The sequence below is a fragment of the Jatropha curcas genome, chromosome 1 (assembly GCF_041381405.1).
Source record: "Jatropha curcas cultivar XTBG-Jc1 chromosome 1, XTBG_Jcur_1.0, whole genome shotgun sequence".
Classification (NCBI taxonomy): domain Eukaryota; kingdom Viridiplantae; phylum Streptophyta; class Magnoliopsida; order Malpighiales; family Euphorbiaceae; genus Jatropha; species Jatropha curcas.
This window is the reverse complement of record NC_143151.1, coordinates 15,170,608-15,187,103: the sequence shown is the minus strand read 5'-3', so window position 1 is coordinate 15,187,103 and position 16,496 is coordinate 15,170,608.

Here is a 16,496-nt window from a genome sequence, read left to right as displayed (position 1 = left end):
CATTTACTATTTAATCAGTCTTTTCATTAATGTAAAAAAAAAAATGGGAGGTCTTAAATTAGAGCTCTCTTAATTCTGTGAGTTCTCACTAATTTTGTGAATTAGGGAAAGGGTTATCAAAAAAAAAATTCAAGTAATGTATTTATCGTATTAAATGCATAGAGTTTTTAAATGAAATTAATCCCCCGCTTAATTAATTTTATTATATGTTAATCAAATATGGTACTTTTAGTCTTATCACATTGGAACAATATATAATGAGTGAGAGTCGAAATTTTCTCCATCACAGTTCGGTGAATATCATTTAAAAAAGAGAACGATCTCAATTATTTAACCGGTTGATTTGACATCTTATGAATTGAAAAAAATAAAAATGTTATATTTTCCCAAGCAAGAATCCAAAAAGATAAAATATTTACCATTCTCACGTATAATCAAAGCCTGAAATTTCAAATTGAATCTTTTTTTGCTTTTATTGATAGACTAGCTAGGATGAAATAATAGTATTATTTAATTAGGAGAAAGGAAAATCTAAATTTTATTAGGAAAAAAGAAAATGAGAGCTTTAAATAATAATACTTTTTTAGCAAAGTCACGTCATAATAGCCGGGTCAAATACGCACGCTCAACAATTGACCCCGCGACCCGCCCGCCTTTTATCTATCAATTAACAATACATACAGATATGGTATATTGAGATTGGCGAGTATACTTATAGAATAGTCAACTAATCTCCACTCATCTACTATTGTAATTTTTTTTTTTTTCCCGTTGGTGTCCAAAACTCATTGGTTCAGTTAATACGATTTGCGTTTGGCAGACCCATAGAAAGAGACAAAGCGTATGAAGAGGTAAAACACTCACTCTCAAGTCTTTAAAGAAATTCCATAAAACTTCATATTCATGATTTAAATTCGAGACCTTTAGTTAAAAGTAGATGGATTGTTGCTATTATATCTCATCATGGTTCCAGAATTGTCAATTTCAATTAACAAAAAGGTGGAACCGAAATCAAATTATTTTTAGGCAATTTTAAGATGGTTTTGAAACCGTCAGTTTCAGTTTTGGATAGAAATTAAATAATATATTTTAAAATTTTTAAAATGTTATTTTTTGATTTGTAACTTGAATAAATAATAATAATAAATATTATTATTGAAACTAAATCAATTTAATAACAATTCTTAAAAGTTATTTTAAAATATTACAAAAAAACAAAAAATAAGTTGAGAATTTCTTTAAGAACATATTTTTCATAGTTTCAAACTGTAACCGCTAGTTTTAAATCAATACTGTAGGATTCAGTTTCAAAAAATGAAAAACTGAAATCAAATCGTGTCATCCCTAATCTCATCCCTCAAAGGTTATCTGTAATACCCCAATCCTGTAAGATATTGTCTACTTTTAATCAAGCCCAACCCCAACTCCCTCACAGCTTGCATTTGGATTCAAAAAGACCTCTTACAAGTCTAAGGTGTGTTAACACTTATATATCCACATGTGAAAATTGCCTTGTAACACTCTAATCCTGCAAGTTATTATCCATTTTGGATACAGCCCAATTCCACTTCATCCACACAATGCTATTTCTAAAAATGACAATCCATCATATTCAAAAGGCCTCTTACAAGTCTAAATTGTGTTAATACTTATATATCCACCTATTCTTTTACACTTATCTAATGTGGGATCGCCTAAGGATAATCTAACATCTCAAGTTAGCACATGGTGTGGATGTTACATCATCTCCTATTCTAACTTTAGTGATTAATAATCAGTAAAGGCGAAAACACGACTTATTATTTATCTGAGTTAACATTAGTACATTTTATGATTCCTAAATTTTAATTTGTGAGATAAAAATTAACCAATATCAATTTATATAACAATAATATATATTTTTAAAAGATTTATTAGAAAATTAAGGTGAATGCATATTAAGCATAATACTATTTTTTATCCTCGTCAGTCATGTTTGTTTCTCTCTTTTGCATTATCTGTATAATTAATGAAAAGTGAGAGAAAGTTATTCTTCTAAAAAACATAAATAGATGAATAAAGAGAAGATGTAACATCATTGTCCAATTCATCATTGTCTATTATTCCTATTATGTCCAATCCATCATCGTCTATTATTCATAAATGAATAATGTAAATTAGGAATTAAAACACAATTATCCCTATATAAGATAACTTAGTAATTTCAAGTGAAAGGATCATTTAAACAACCATCACTTGAATATTCATAAACATAAGTAACTCTCCATATGGAATTCTCAGATAAATGAATTCAGTGGACTTTTTAAATAATAAGCACCTATTAATTCTAGATATGACATATATCTCAGCTTATGGGAACAACTGCTTCCCTTCACAAAGGAAAGAAAATAATATGAATCAAACTCAATAGCTCTAATCATCATCCAATAAATAAGGAGAATATTGACTAGTAATATTTAAAGGCATTGCGTTAATGCAAAAAAAAAAAAAAAAAAAACTCATAATTATAATCACCTTATAATTTATTTTGCAAAACAATATTGTCTTATGGATTTTTTCTTTTACCGAGATTTATTTAATAGAATATAAATAAATAAATGTCTTTTAATAATAATGAAATACTTATTATGACGCGGAACCCTATGGAAATAAATTCCATGAACTCTATGACAAGTTTTGGAAGAGATCCAAGATCAAACTAAACCATCCTCTATGGCACCCAAAGCTTAAAGAAGCAAGAACACCAATAATAGAGTAAAGAATAAGATAAACGCCACAAAAGAATTGATAAGTTTACCTTGATTCTTGATGCAATTAGAAGAATGCAATCTCACACTCTCTCCAAAGCAAGGAACACGCCTAAGCATGAAGTTGAAGAAATTCTATTTTATTGATTAATTGATTGAATAATGTGTCCAATAATTACAAAATAACAAGCTATTTATACTAATCTAAGAGGTCCAGATCCTTAAAGGATTTAGAGTTAGCTAAGGATTAGGATTTAGCAAATCTAAACCAACTAAGGATATGACTAACAAAATCATAACAACTTAAGGATAAGGATTAACTAATCCAAATCAACTAAAGATTAGCTAAAATAAATTAACTAAAGATTAGCTAAAATCTAAACAAATCTAGGATAAGGAATAATTAATCCAAACCAACTAAGGATAAAGAATAATTAATCCAAACCAACTAAGGATAAGGAGTAATTAATCCAAACCAACTAAGGATAAGTAATAATTAATCCAAACCAACTAAGGATAAGGACTAACTAATCCAAACAAACTAAGGATAAGAAATAATTAATCCAAACCAACTAAGGATAAGGAATAATTAATCCAAACCAACTAAGGATAAAAATTAAAAGGGTGGCCCAATTTATTGGTGGCCCAACCCATTAACAACATTACAACTCAAAACTAACAAAGATGGGCTAACTTATTACGCCAAAGTGAGGCTCTAGTATGGCCAGGGCATGCCATATGCTGGAATTTCAGATTCCATCTCAACATGTGGTTCCATTAATGTGAGAAACTTAGGTGTTCTCCATGCTTCCTTGAGATCTATGGTTGAGTGGTAGCGATTCCGTATCATTCCCCCTTTCCTCGAAAAGATTCGTCCTCGAATCTTAATTAGAAGTTGAGGTATCCATGCTTTCTTGATCTCCGTGGTTGCTCCATATTTCTTTGCACGACTTCTTGTAATTGATCCACTAGGTAGCACTAATGGATTTTTGATGTTGTTCTCCTTGCTCCCTTGAGTTCCATGGATGAGTGATGGCAGATTCGTATCATTCCCCCTTTCCTCGAAAAGATTTGTCCTCAAATCTGCATCCATGTCAAAAGGAGACAAATCACTAATATTGAAAGTAATCGAAACACCATACTCACCTGGTAAGCCTATCTTGTAGGTGTTGTCATTAACGTGCTCCACGACTTGGAATGGACCATCTCCACGTTCATCAAGCTTAATCTTTCCTTGGTTGGAAAACTTTTCCTTGCGAAAATATACCCAAACCCAATCTCTAGGTTTAAACACATCATGCCTTCTTCTCTTATTGGCACGGTTGGCATAGCCTTTGTTTTTCATGTTCATATGAACCCTAGCCTTAGCGTGCATCTCCTTCACCAATGTAGGCTTCTTCTTACCATTAGGGAATCCCTGCAACAAAGAAACAGAACTAGAAGGTAGAGAAGAAGTGTCAATGTTAATCAAATTACGCAAAAAATCCTTAAACCGAATCATTAGGACCGGTCTACCTTCACTCACACTGTTTTGGATCTCTCTCTTTTTTCACATACACAATTTGTTTCTCTTTTTCACTCACAATTGGGCCATTAATTTGTTTTGTATCTTTTGTGGCCTCTTTCTCTTCTTTTTCTTCACTCTTTTCACATTCTAGTTCTTTTGAACTCGAAGCCTCACTCCCATCTTCTCTCAAAGTTGAGGTCACTTTCTCAGGTAGCTTCTTTTGGTCATCATATACTTTAGATTCTTATAAAGGATCAACAACAACACTTGACAAAGATGGTTTAGGATCATTGATGGTTAAACAAATTTCTTTGCACAAAGGTACAAATATAGGTTGAATTTGTTTTTCCTTTTCTTCTCCCTCTTTCTTTTTATTTTCACTTAGTATGTTTTCACTCATTTTACTTTTACACTCTTTTTCTTTACTGACAGCTTCAAAACTCATCTTTTGCTTTTCACATGGGTTTTCATATACTTCTTTTGAGGAACAATTTCCATATGTGATGCATTGTCAAGAAGATATGCTCTAATCACTACTCTTAGTTCTAAATTGCTTGGATTTGAGTATGTTAAAGACTTATATGAGAATGATTCTGACTTTGGCAACATATATGTAGCATGTGAGCATGGAGCATTTGATAAGTTCTATAGACATGATGGATATTTGTTTAAGGGCAGCAAACTTTGTGTGCCTAAATATTCTATGCGTGAATTGCTTGTGCTTGAATCTCATAGTGGGGGATTGATGGGACACTTTGGGGTACATAAGACTTATGATATGTTGAATGAACACTTTTATTGGCCTCAGATGATTAAAGATGTAGAAAGAGTTTGTAATTCTTGTATTGCTTGTAAACAGGCCAAATCTAAGTCTATGCCTCATGGATTATACATGCCTTTACTTGTTCCTAGTTCTCCTTGGATTGATATATCTATGGACTTTTTACTTGGTTTACCTAGGACTAGGCGTGGTAAGGATAGTATATTTGTTGTTGTTGTTGATAGATTTAGCAAGATGGCTCATTTTATTCCTTGTCATAAAACTGATGATGCCAATAATGTTGCTGATCTATTCTTTAGAGAAGTGGTAAGGTTACATGGGGTACCACGAACTATAGTTTCTGATAGGGATGCAAAGTTCCTTTCACACTTTTGGAGAGTTTTGTGGGGTAAGCTTGGAACTAAATTGCTTTATTCTACAACTTGTCATCCACAAACAGATGGACAAACTGAAGTTGTAATAGAACTTTAGGAACATTGCTTCGTGCCATTGTGGGTAAGAACTTGAAAACTTGGGAAGATTGTTTGCCATTCATTGAATTTGCATATAATCATAGCATACATTCTACTTCAAGTCTTAGTCCATTTGAACTTATTTATGGCTTTAACCCACTAACTGTATTAGATCTTGTTCCTTTACCTTTGAATGAACTTTCTAATTTAGATGGTGATAAAAAGGCAGAATTGGTGAAGTCTTTACATGAAAAGGCTAGAGCCAACATAGAAAAGAGGAACAAGCAATATGCTAATAAAGCCAACAAAGGCAGGAAGAAGTTGGTGCTTATGCCAGGAGATTGGGTTTGGGAACATTTTCGCAAGGAAAGATTTCCAAACCAAAGGAAGAATAAGCTAGATGCACGTGGAGATGGTCCATTCCAAGTCTTAGAGCGCATCAATGACAAAGCCTACAAAATAGACTTGCCAGGTGAGTATGGTGTTTCTGCAACTTTTAATGTTAGTGATTTGTCTCCCTTTGACATGGATGCAGATTTGAGGACAAATCTTTTTAAAGAAGGGGGGGATGATGCGGATCCATTATCACCAACCACATATGGAGCTCAAGGGAACAAGGACCACAACAATGGCAATCCATTAGTACTTCCTAGTGGGCCAATTACAAGGAGCCGTGCAAAGAAGTATGGAGCAACCATGTCCTTATATATTCAAGAACAAGTCACACAAGAGCTCCATGATCTTGCTTTCAACAAGTGCTATGAAGAACTTGAAGAAACACCTAAGTTTCTCACATTGATGGAAGCACATGTTGAGATCAAATCTGAAATTCTAGCATATGGCATGCCCTGGCCATAATAGAGCCTAACTTTGGCGTAATAAGTTAGCCCATTTTTGTTAGTTTTGAGTTGTAATGTTGTTAATGGGTTGGGCCACCCTTTTATTTTTATCCTTAGTTGGTTTGGATTAATTATTCCTTATCCTTAGTTGGTTTGGATTAGTTAGTCCTTATCCTTAGCTGGTTTGGATTAATTATTCCTTATCCTTAGTTGGTTTGGATTAATTATTCCTTATCTTAGATTTATTTAGATTTAGTCAATCTTTAGTTGATTTGGATTAGATATCCAAATCCTTAAGTTGTTATGATTTTGTTAGTCATATCCTTAGTTGGTTTAGATTTGCTAAATCCTAATCCTTAGCTAACTCTAAATCCTTTAAGGATCTGGACCTCTTAGATTAGTATAAATAGCTTGTTATTTTGTAATTATTAATACATTATTATTCAATCAATTAAAAAGAGAGATCTTCTTCTTCATGCTTAGGCGTGTTCTTGCTTTAGAGGGTGTGAGATTGCATTCTTCTAATTGCATCAAGAATCAAGGTAAACTTACCAATTCTTTGTGGCGTTTATCTTATTCTTTTACTCTATTATTGGTGTTCTTGCTTCTTTAAGCTTTGGGTGCCATAGAGGGGAGTTTATTCTAGATCTTTGATCTCTTCCAAAACTTGTCATAGAGTTCATGGAATTTATTTCCATAGGGTTCCGCGCCAACTTACCTCACTCTGGAAACCGCGCATCGCGTCGATATTGTGTCGAATCAGAAAATTGGAGCCCGGTGCCGGAAGAAATTGAAGAGACCGCGTACCGGATGTAAAAAAGAATGAAAAGCAAAAGGTTATTTATAAAGGAAAAGGGTTAATGGGCCCGAGCCCACTAAGAATCCATCAAAACCCAAGTCGGCTTATTTAGGCAATTTGGAGTCGGTGTGCGGCTCGTATACTTCAATAATTCCATCTACTCGCCACACAGGGGGCAAAATCATCAAAATCATCAAATACCCTGAGGTAAGTTTTTCTTTCAACACCGCATCAGGAAGGGTATACCTAAAAATTTAGAGCTAGAAAAATTTAACAAAATTTTTGCTAAATTTTCAAAAATTTGTGCAATGGATAAAAAATAAAGTTTTCACGGTTTGCTTAAAAGATAATATTTTTGGTTCCAGGACGGGTTTCCAGACCGGGGGCAAAAATAAAATCTTTTGCCCTGATGCAAAATTTCAAATTTCAAAGTTTATGGTTATTAATGCGTGGGGGCATGTGATGCTCCAACATCTAACAAAGGCAAGATCTGTTTGTACACAGAAATTGTTCTTTTCTCTTGAAAATATTTTCAGGTCAACCGGTGATGATTTCACGAAGCCGTTTGGTCCCACCGAGTAGTGATGATGTATTACGAAGCTGTTTGGATCCTTTTCTCGATTAGTGATGATGCATTACGAAGCTGATCGAGTCAATCTTTTTCCTAATTAGTGATGGTGTATTACGAAGCTGATCAGGACAATCTCAATACCAAACCCTCCAAAGCCGATCAGACTGAGCTGAGGAGGTGAATAACAAAGCCGATCAGACTGAGCTGAGGAGGTGAATAACAAAGCCGACCAGACTGAGCTTTGATGTTTAGATCGTTTTCTCGATTCGTGATGATGCATTACGAAGCGGATCAAGTCAATCCTTTTCTTGATTAATGATGGTGGATTACGAAGTTGATCAGGGCAATCAAATCAAAATCCTTCGAGCCAATTAGACCGAGGTTCGGAGGTGACTTCAGAACCAATCAGACCAAGCTTTGAAAATGATCACAGATCCGACTGGAGCCAACAAAGCCGATTAGACTGAGCTTTGTTCGTGACCAAATGATCAAGATGATCTCAAAAGAACCTTGGATGTGACCAGATGACCGCTGATGCTCAGAACGCTGATGTAGTCTGACTGGAGCCTTCAAGGTGACACAATAAAATCCTTCGAGCCAATCAGATCGATCTTCGGAGGCATCTCCAAAGCCAATCAGACCGAGTTTTGGAGATCGTTACCGATCCGACTGGAGCCAACAAAGCCGATCAGACTGAGCTTTGGATGTGACCAGATGATCAAGACAATTTCAATCAAAATCCTTCGAGCCAATCAAACCGAGCTTCGGAGGTGCCTTCAAAACCAATCAAACCGAGTTTTGGAGACTGTTACCGATCCGACTGGAGCCAATAAAGCCGATTAGACTGAGCTTTGGATGTGACCAGATGATCAAGACAGCTACTTCATTCAGCCCAGGGTTGAAGGCACGTCAATGGGCCACTTTAACATTAATCGTTTACACGATTAATGATAAACTGGGGGGCAAACTGTTGATGCGTGTCTTTAGGCCCCCGCCTGATCCGATGATGATACGAGGATACGGATTGTCTTAATGGTATCTATAAGTCTTTTGATCCAAAGATTTAAACAAAAAAAATTGATTTTAAGTATGTGACTAGGTCAGAGCTGCGTCACGCAACTATGAAGGTGCGTGACGGCACTATGGCTGCGTCACGCAGCCCTTATACAACTCAGAGTTGCATGTCATCGTCAAGAATGACGACATGCCGTTTTTTATGCTAAAACGACACATAGTTGTGGTCCAACAAGTGAGCTGCGTCACGCGTCTGACTAGATCCGTCACGCAGCTGTTAGCTGCGTGATGTAGCTATGATCTGTGACCTACTTTTATAAATAGATCATTTTCTAATTTTTAGGGGAACATTTTGAAAACCCTAAAAACATATTGTGCGGCCACATTTTCCTCCAGAAGCTCTTTTGAGTTCATTTGAAGGAAAGTTGCCATTAGATATCAATTTTAGGCGAATCAAACCATAAAAAAAAAAAAAAAAAAAAAAAAAAGAGAAAATCAAGAGAGAAAAGAAACGAGTGTTTAAATCCTTATCGACAAAGCTTCTGGAGCGCCTTAACCATCATTCGTTAAGGCATTTAAACCATTCACAATCCTCAATCTGAGGATTAGGTAATTTCTTTACACTTTTTGTGTTCTTTTATTTATTTATTTATTATTTATTTCATTATTGTTTTAGTAGTTTAATCTTAATTAAATTGTATTTTGTTCATCCGTGGTCATTTTTTATTCTCTTAAAAGCATATTTAAATAAAAAACGATCTAAACAAATAATATAAAACAGAGCTCGGACCAGAGCAGCTGCGTCACGCAGTCAGTAGATCCGTAACGGATCTGGCAGATGCGTGATGGAGCTATTCATGTCCAAAATATCGTTTCTTTACCCAGATCAGTTGCGTCACACAACCACTAGATCCGTAACAGATCTGGCAGATGCGTGACGGAACGGTTCATGTCAAAAATTTGTATTTTCATGCCCAGTATTCTGTTTTCCAGGTTATGAACAGTTAGGTCACGGAACTAATAGCTACATGACGCAACTGTTCTCAGAAACAATTTTTAACAGTTCCGTCACGCGGCTATTGGATCCGTCACGCAACTGTTCTTCCAAAGAACAGCTGCGTGACGCGACTGTTCTATGGTTCCAGAAATAATTTTTTTTAAATAATAAATTGTGTACAAAATAAAATTTAATTTTTTTAATAAATCCGAAAATGACCAATTATGAACAGATTGCAATTTAATTAAGTTTAGAATACTAAAAGGTAATCTTGTATATTTACTTGTGTGAATTTTACAATTTTTGGTTGAATGCAAAATGAAATTAAATTAAATAAAAAAAAAATAAAATGTGATTTAAATGTTAGAAAATAATTATGCATGATTTTGGTTTGAGGGTTTTTTGGTTTGATTTCGAATTGGGTAGAATGTATTTTTAGGTTCGGTTTGTAGCCCTCCTTGAACCATAAGGCAAGAGCGGGTCTTTTATTTTTTTGGTTTAATTGCTTTGATTTGAATGATTGTAATGTGATAATTAGATTTGATTGGGACGATTAAATGATTTTCCACATAAGAACTCAGTCCGATTCATTTGGATTGGGTTTAAGTAAATAAATAATTTGGCTTTTCTAACTAAAATAAATTAGAAATCGTAGGTTAAAAGAGGCCGGTTCTTCCGGGCGTCAGCTTCCAACGGGCTGACGTACCCAATTCCTTTACCCAAAATCGCATTGGTGCGCCTGACCAGTCATTTTAATAATTTGGCTTTAAATAGAATTGGGTTTAAAGTGGAGTCATTTTTATAAAATAAAATTGGAAATGGTCCTATTGTTGAAATAATGGGTGGCGACTCAAAAATGTTTTATAAGACCGATTTATTAGCATCGTATCCAATAAAATGTTTTGTCATCACTGTTCATAATAAGATCATTTTCCATCAAAATAAAAAGGGACGTTTTCGAGCCATCCGGGGGCGATCGGATGTTAAGATATAATATTATGAGGAGGTTTTAGTCTAAGATTTATGTAGTGGCTTTGTGCCTTCGTCATAAAATTGTGACACTTATTATCTAGTCTTGTGGGACCGAATAATGGGTGTTGTAATTTTCCATCAAACAACCATATACCAACATGTGTTCTCAAAATCTCATGCATTTCATTCACACACTTCAGTTATAAAAGCTTTTTATACATCTAAGGCTAATATAAAAAATGTTTTCCTTTTTCACATGGAAAAACGAAACGCACTTTCCTTGAGAGTTCATTTCTCTCATAATCATAAAAATTTAGAAATCATTTTAGGAGTAAAATTTACTCCTTTCAAAGACATAAATCCAACACATATGACCAAGAAAACAAAGAAAAGTTATAATAGAGGTTGTATGGCCTAATCAGCTAAACCATGGACTTAACCTACCTAAGTTTTCTTTTACATTGAAATCATTTAAAACCTTAATTTATAGGTTAGAATCATAAATGCAAAGGTCCTTAATATTTTCGAAAATTCCCAAATATTTATCATAGGATTTTCCCTCATTTTAAGAATTCAACCGAGGCTTCAAAGCAAAGTCGCGTCCACATTCTAAGAAGCATTTTAGAAGGAGGATTATCAATTAAAAGTAAAGAAAAACACAAGCATTCTTCCTCTTATGGTTCGGCCAAAGGTGGGAGTCAAGCTGGAGAACCAATTCTCCATATTACAAGCATATCGCATCATTAATCAAGCTTCAATTAACATATTTAATCCATTAATTAATCCAATTTCAACTTAAATCACAAAATCATTTATTTAAGTAAAAAATCCTAGAATTTTCTAAAATAATAAATTTGAAGAAAAGATAAGAGAATGTAAGCACAAACCTTAAAAACCAAATCCTTAGAAAGAAAGCTAAGAATCCCCCAAATCAAACCTTACCTTTCCTTTATCAACCTTAAAAGGCTCACCAATTTCTAACCAAGAAAACAACCATAGCAAATTCAAAATTCATCATGTTAGAATAAAATCAGATTATGATCCTAGTATCTAAATTCAATCCCAGTATTTGAATTTGATTCTAGTATCTAAATCTAATCCTAGTGTATCTGAATCTGATCGTAATATATCTGATCTTGATCCTAATATATTTGATTATGTATCTTATTATGATCCTATTGTATCTAGTTATGATTCCTTAGACACCTATATAAAGGGTGTTGTATAATGTAAATCACACAATATACAATATAAATTCCTTCTTCAACTTGGTATCATAGCCTTTCTGGGTAATTACTTTTTTTCTTTTTACAGGCTTTGGCTCTTCTCCTGCGAGTCTTCACTCCTTCTACAGCCACCTCAAATGTCTTCTTCCTCTTCTGGTATTGTTCGTCCCATTCAACTTGTTTTAGATGATACTAATTATCATTATGGGAAACAACAAATGCAATGGTTCTGGCAAGGTAGCAAACTTTGGGATTATGTTTTAGGCAATATCACCAAACCAGTATCCGCTGCTACTGACTATGCCACCCGTATTGCTGATTGGGAAGCTAATAATGCTAAAATTATGAATTGGATCACCAATACAACACCACCTAAAATTAATTAGCTGTTTGGCTCTAGGAAAACAACTAAGGATGTTTGGAATTTTTTGGCAACCACTCACACTGTCACTGATTAGAGTTCACAATATTAGATTGATCAAGAACTCCTTCATCACCGTCAACTTCCAGGTCAGTCAGTTCAAGATTTGTAACACCCCTTCTCGGTCCACCCGTAAACCCGAATAAACCGAGCCGAGACGCTACAAACTGGTTGACTGAATGAACTGACATGCTGAAATCATAATGTATAATGAATCTAATATCATGCTGAGATTGCTTATAGTAATAATGTACTGAATATTTATAAGACATGATACTGTTTACAAAATGGATTGGGCCCAACTGTGTGCCCTGTACATGCCAAAAAAAAAAATAATTAACAAAATGAGTTTCTACCCTGAAGACCGAGTCTTCTATAGATGAACGGCAGCAGTTGTAAACGGACCCTCTACGGACCAGTCTCAAAACCTGCGAGTTAAACAGGTAACTCGCTGAGCAAATAAAGCTCAGTGGATATCTCAACAAGGAAAGAAACAATAAAGCACATACTTGTATATAAAGAAGTATGTAGGCACACAAGGCACATATAAGCACACATATCATGATATCTTTCATTTATCTGTATGATATATGCAATATTATATCCAGATATCTGTATGGCTCCATAAGGTTATAACGAAACCGAGGTGATAAGAAAAACTGTATAAACTGGATGAATACTGTATACTTGGCTGCTATGGCCCATATAATCATATCCACTCAACGGCCTGTAGCCGGAGTAACAAACTGTATGAGGCGCAGATCTGCTATCCTATGTCGCGACATGGCCTTATCGACATGGTTTCTACCTAACCTCAATGGAGCATAATGTTGGTATGTCAAATGTATAACACAACATCATAGTAATAGTTCATCACTTCATAAATTATAATGTTCATGTGATTTCACATCATTTGCATGCTTGGATGTTGTTTTGATACATGTTCTAATGTTGTCTTTTTGTTTTGAAATGATTGGATGCATACAAGTTGAGCAAAGAACCCAATTACATAGAAAAAGAAAGTCCAAAAATGCAAGAAAAACCAAGTCGCGAGCGCGCCTGTGGAAGTCGCGAGCGCGAGATGCAGAAAATAAGAGACAGTGTGTTATCAGGCACAAGTCGCGAACGCGTACTTGAAAGTCGCGAGCGCGTAGTGTGCCAGATGAGAGACAGTGAGTTTTCATGCCAACTACGCGAGCGCGCACTTGAGAGTCACGATCGCGTAATATGCTAATTGAGAGTCAGAGAGTTTTCATGCCAACTACGCGAGCGCGCAGTGCAAGTCGCGAGCGCTTCCAGGCCAAGGGCCAACTTCGCGATCGCGTCTTGCAAGGTCGCGAGCGCGAGAAGAGCAAAATGAAAGTCAGTGAGTTTGAAGTGGAAGTCGCGCGCGCGCAGTGCAAAGTCGCGAGCGCGCGACGTGCTTCCAGCCTACGCAGTACCAGGTCGCGACGCGTTTCCAGCCTGTGCAGTCTGCACTCTTTTGGTCATATCTCTCAATATACAAATCCAATTTGGGTGATTCAAAAACCCATGCAAAGCTAACACATAGAGGAACAAATAACTCTTCTATGACACTTCCTAATTCCCTCATTAAATGGGGTCAAAATCAAGATGAAATCCTCCCCTGTTTTCAACATAAACTCAATACCTCCCCTGTTTTCTCACCACTACCATTCTCCAACATAAAGCAATATATTGTCTCAATAGCAACACACTTCACAAATTCTCATGCAAAGAAGATGATAAAAATCAAGAGATATCAAACCTTTACTCCAAAAACGCGTGAGCTCTGTTCTAGCTTCTCTTTTCTGCACCTTTTGAACTTTCTTCTCTTATACACAAGAATTCTCATAACTCATCTCCAATAGAACTAAATGGAATAGGAAATAACATCACACTTCAAGGAATTCTACTTACTTGGAGAGAATTGAGGTTGCCTAATGGGATGGAGAAAGAAAGGAAATGAAGGAGATGAAGAAGATGGCGATAAAGATAAACAAGGGAAAGTAAAATGATGATTACGGGTAAGTCATCACAAAATCAAGATAAATGATGGAAACTTACTACATGGTACCTCAAGTGGGTAAAAGCTACAACTTGATACTCAAGCTTGTTCTTTTAATGCCATTAAATCCTAATCCTTACACTTTGCTCTTTTTCTCTCAATCAAGTAAGTCCACTAATAATCTCATTCTACCCCAACCGGGTTTGGTTTCAACTCGACTCAACTCAATGCAAGACTCGACTCAATGCAAAGACTCAACTCGGTAGGATGTCACAATTCTCCCCTCCTAAATAAAAACTTCGTCTCGAAGTTTACCTGTTGTGAACAACTGCGGATACTGTTGTCGCATGGTTTCTTCAGATTCCCAAGTTGCTTCTTCTATCTTATGATTCCTCCAAAGAACTTTTACCAATGCTATTTTCTTGTTCCGCAGTTCTTTCATTTCTCTTGCTAGGATCTGAACTGGTTCTTCTTCATAAGTGAGATCCGGCTGAATATCAATCTCTTCTGCTGATAACACATGTGATGGGTCTGATCTGTATCTCCTTAACATTGATACGTGAAAGACATTATGGATTCGATCTAAGGTTGAAGGTAATGCTAGGCGATAGGCCAATGGTCCGACACGTTCAACAATCTCGTATGGACCAATGAACCTAGGGCTAAGCTTACCCTTTTGTCCAAACCTTAGGATCTTCTTCCATGGTGAAACTTTCAGAAATACTTTATCACCGACCGAATACTCAATATCCCTTCTCTTTAAATCAGCATAAGACTTCTGTCGATCACTTGCTTCTTTCAGCCGTTTTCTGATAATCTCCACTTTCTCTTCAGTTTCTCTAACCAAATCTGGACCCAAAATCTTCTTCTCACTAAGTTCTGTCCAACACACAGGTGTCCTGCATTGTCTACCATACAATGCTTCATATGGTGCCATTTTAATGCTCGATTGGTAGCTGTTGTTGTAGGCAAATTCCATGAGAGGTACATATCTGTCCCAACTGCCTTCAAATTCTATGACACATGCTCTCATCATGTCTTCCAGGATCTGAATGACTCTCTCTGATTGGCCATCTGTTTGAGGATGAAATGCAGTGCTGAAATGCAATTTCGTTCCTAATGCTTCCTGCAGTTTACCCCAAAACTTCGATGTAAACCTTGGATCACGATCAGATATAATGGATGATGGAACTCCATGTAGTCGAACTATTTCTCTAACATAAATTTCGGCTAACTTGGCTAGAGAATAGTCCATCCTAACTGGTAAAAAGTGTGCAGATTTAGTTAATCTGTCCACAATCACCCATACTGCATCATGCTTCCGCTGCGTCTGAGGTAATCCAGTAACAAAATCCATCGTGATCTGATCCCACTTCCATGTTGGCACTGTTATTGGATGAAGTAACCCAGATGGCAGTTGATGTTCTGCTTTTACTTGTTGACATGTGAAACATCTTGTTACAACATGTACAATATCGTTCTTCATGCCCGGCCACCAATAGCCTTTCTTCAAATCTTGATACATCTTGGTACTACCGGGATGCATTGTATATGGACTGTTATGAGCTTCATGCAGAATCCTTTGTCTAAGCTCTCCTGTCTGCGGCACAACAACTCTGTCTTCATAGAATAAGACTCCACTGTTATCCACTCTGAATTTCCCACCATGATCTTCCTGTACTTGTTTCACCCATAGTGCTGTTTGTGCATCTTTCTTCTGTGCTTCTGCAACTTCCGGAACCCAAGATGGCTGTATTTGCATCTGTGCTAGAATCACTCCCTGATGTTGCAACTCCATGCGAATTCTCATTGCTTTCAAAGCAAACAATGATTTCCGGCTAAGGGCATCAGCTACCACATTAGCTTTGCCCGGATGGTAATTAATGACATAATCATAATTAGCCAGAATCTGCATCCACTTCCGTTGTCTTGAATTCAAATCTTTCTGTGTTGGTAAATACTTTAAACTTTGATGATCCGTGTAAATGTGACACTTTTCACCATACAGATAATGCCGCCATACTTTGAATGCTAGAACAATAGCTGCCAGTTCTAAATCATGGGTTGGATAATTCAATTCATGTGGCTTTAACTGTCTGGAGACATAAGCTACCACCTTCCTGTCTTGCATAAGTACACATCCTAACCCAATATGAGAAGCA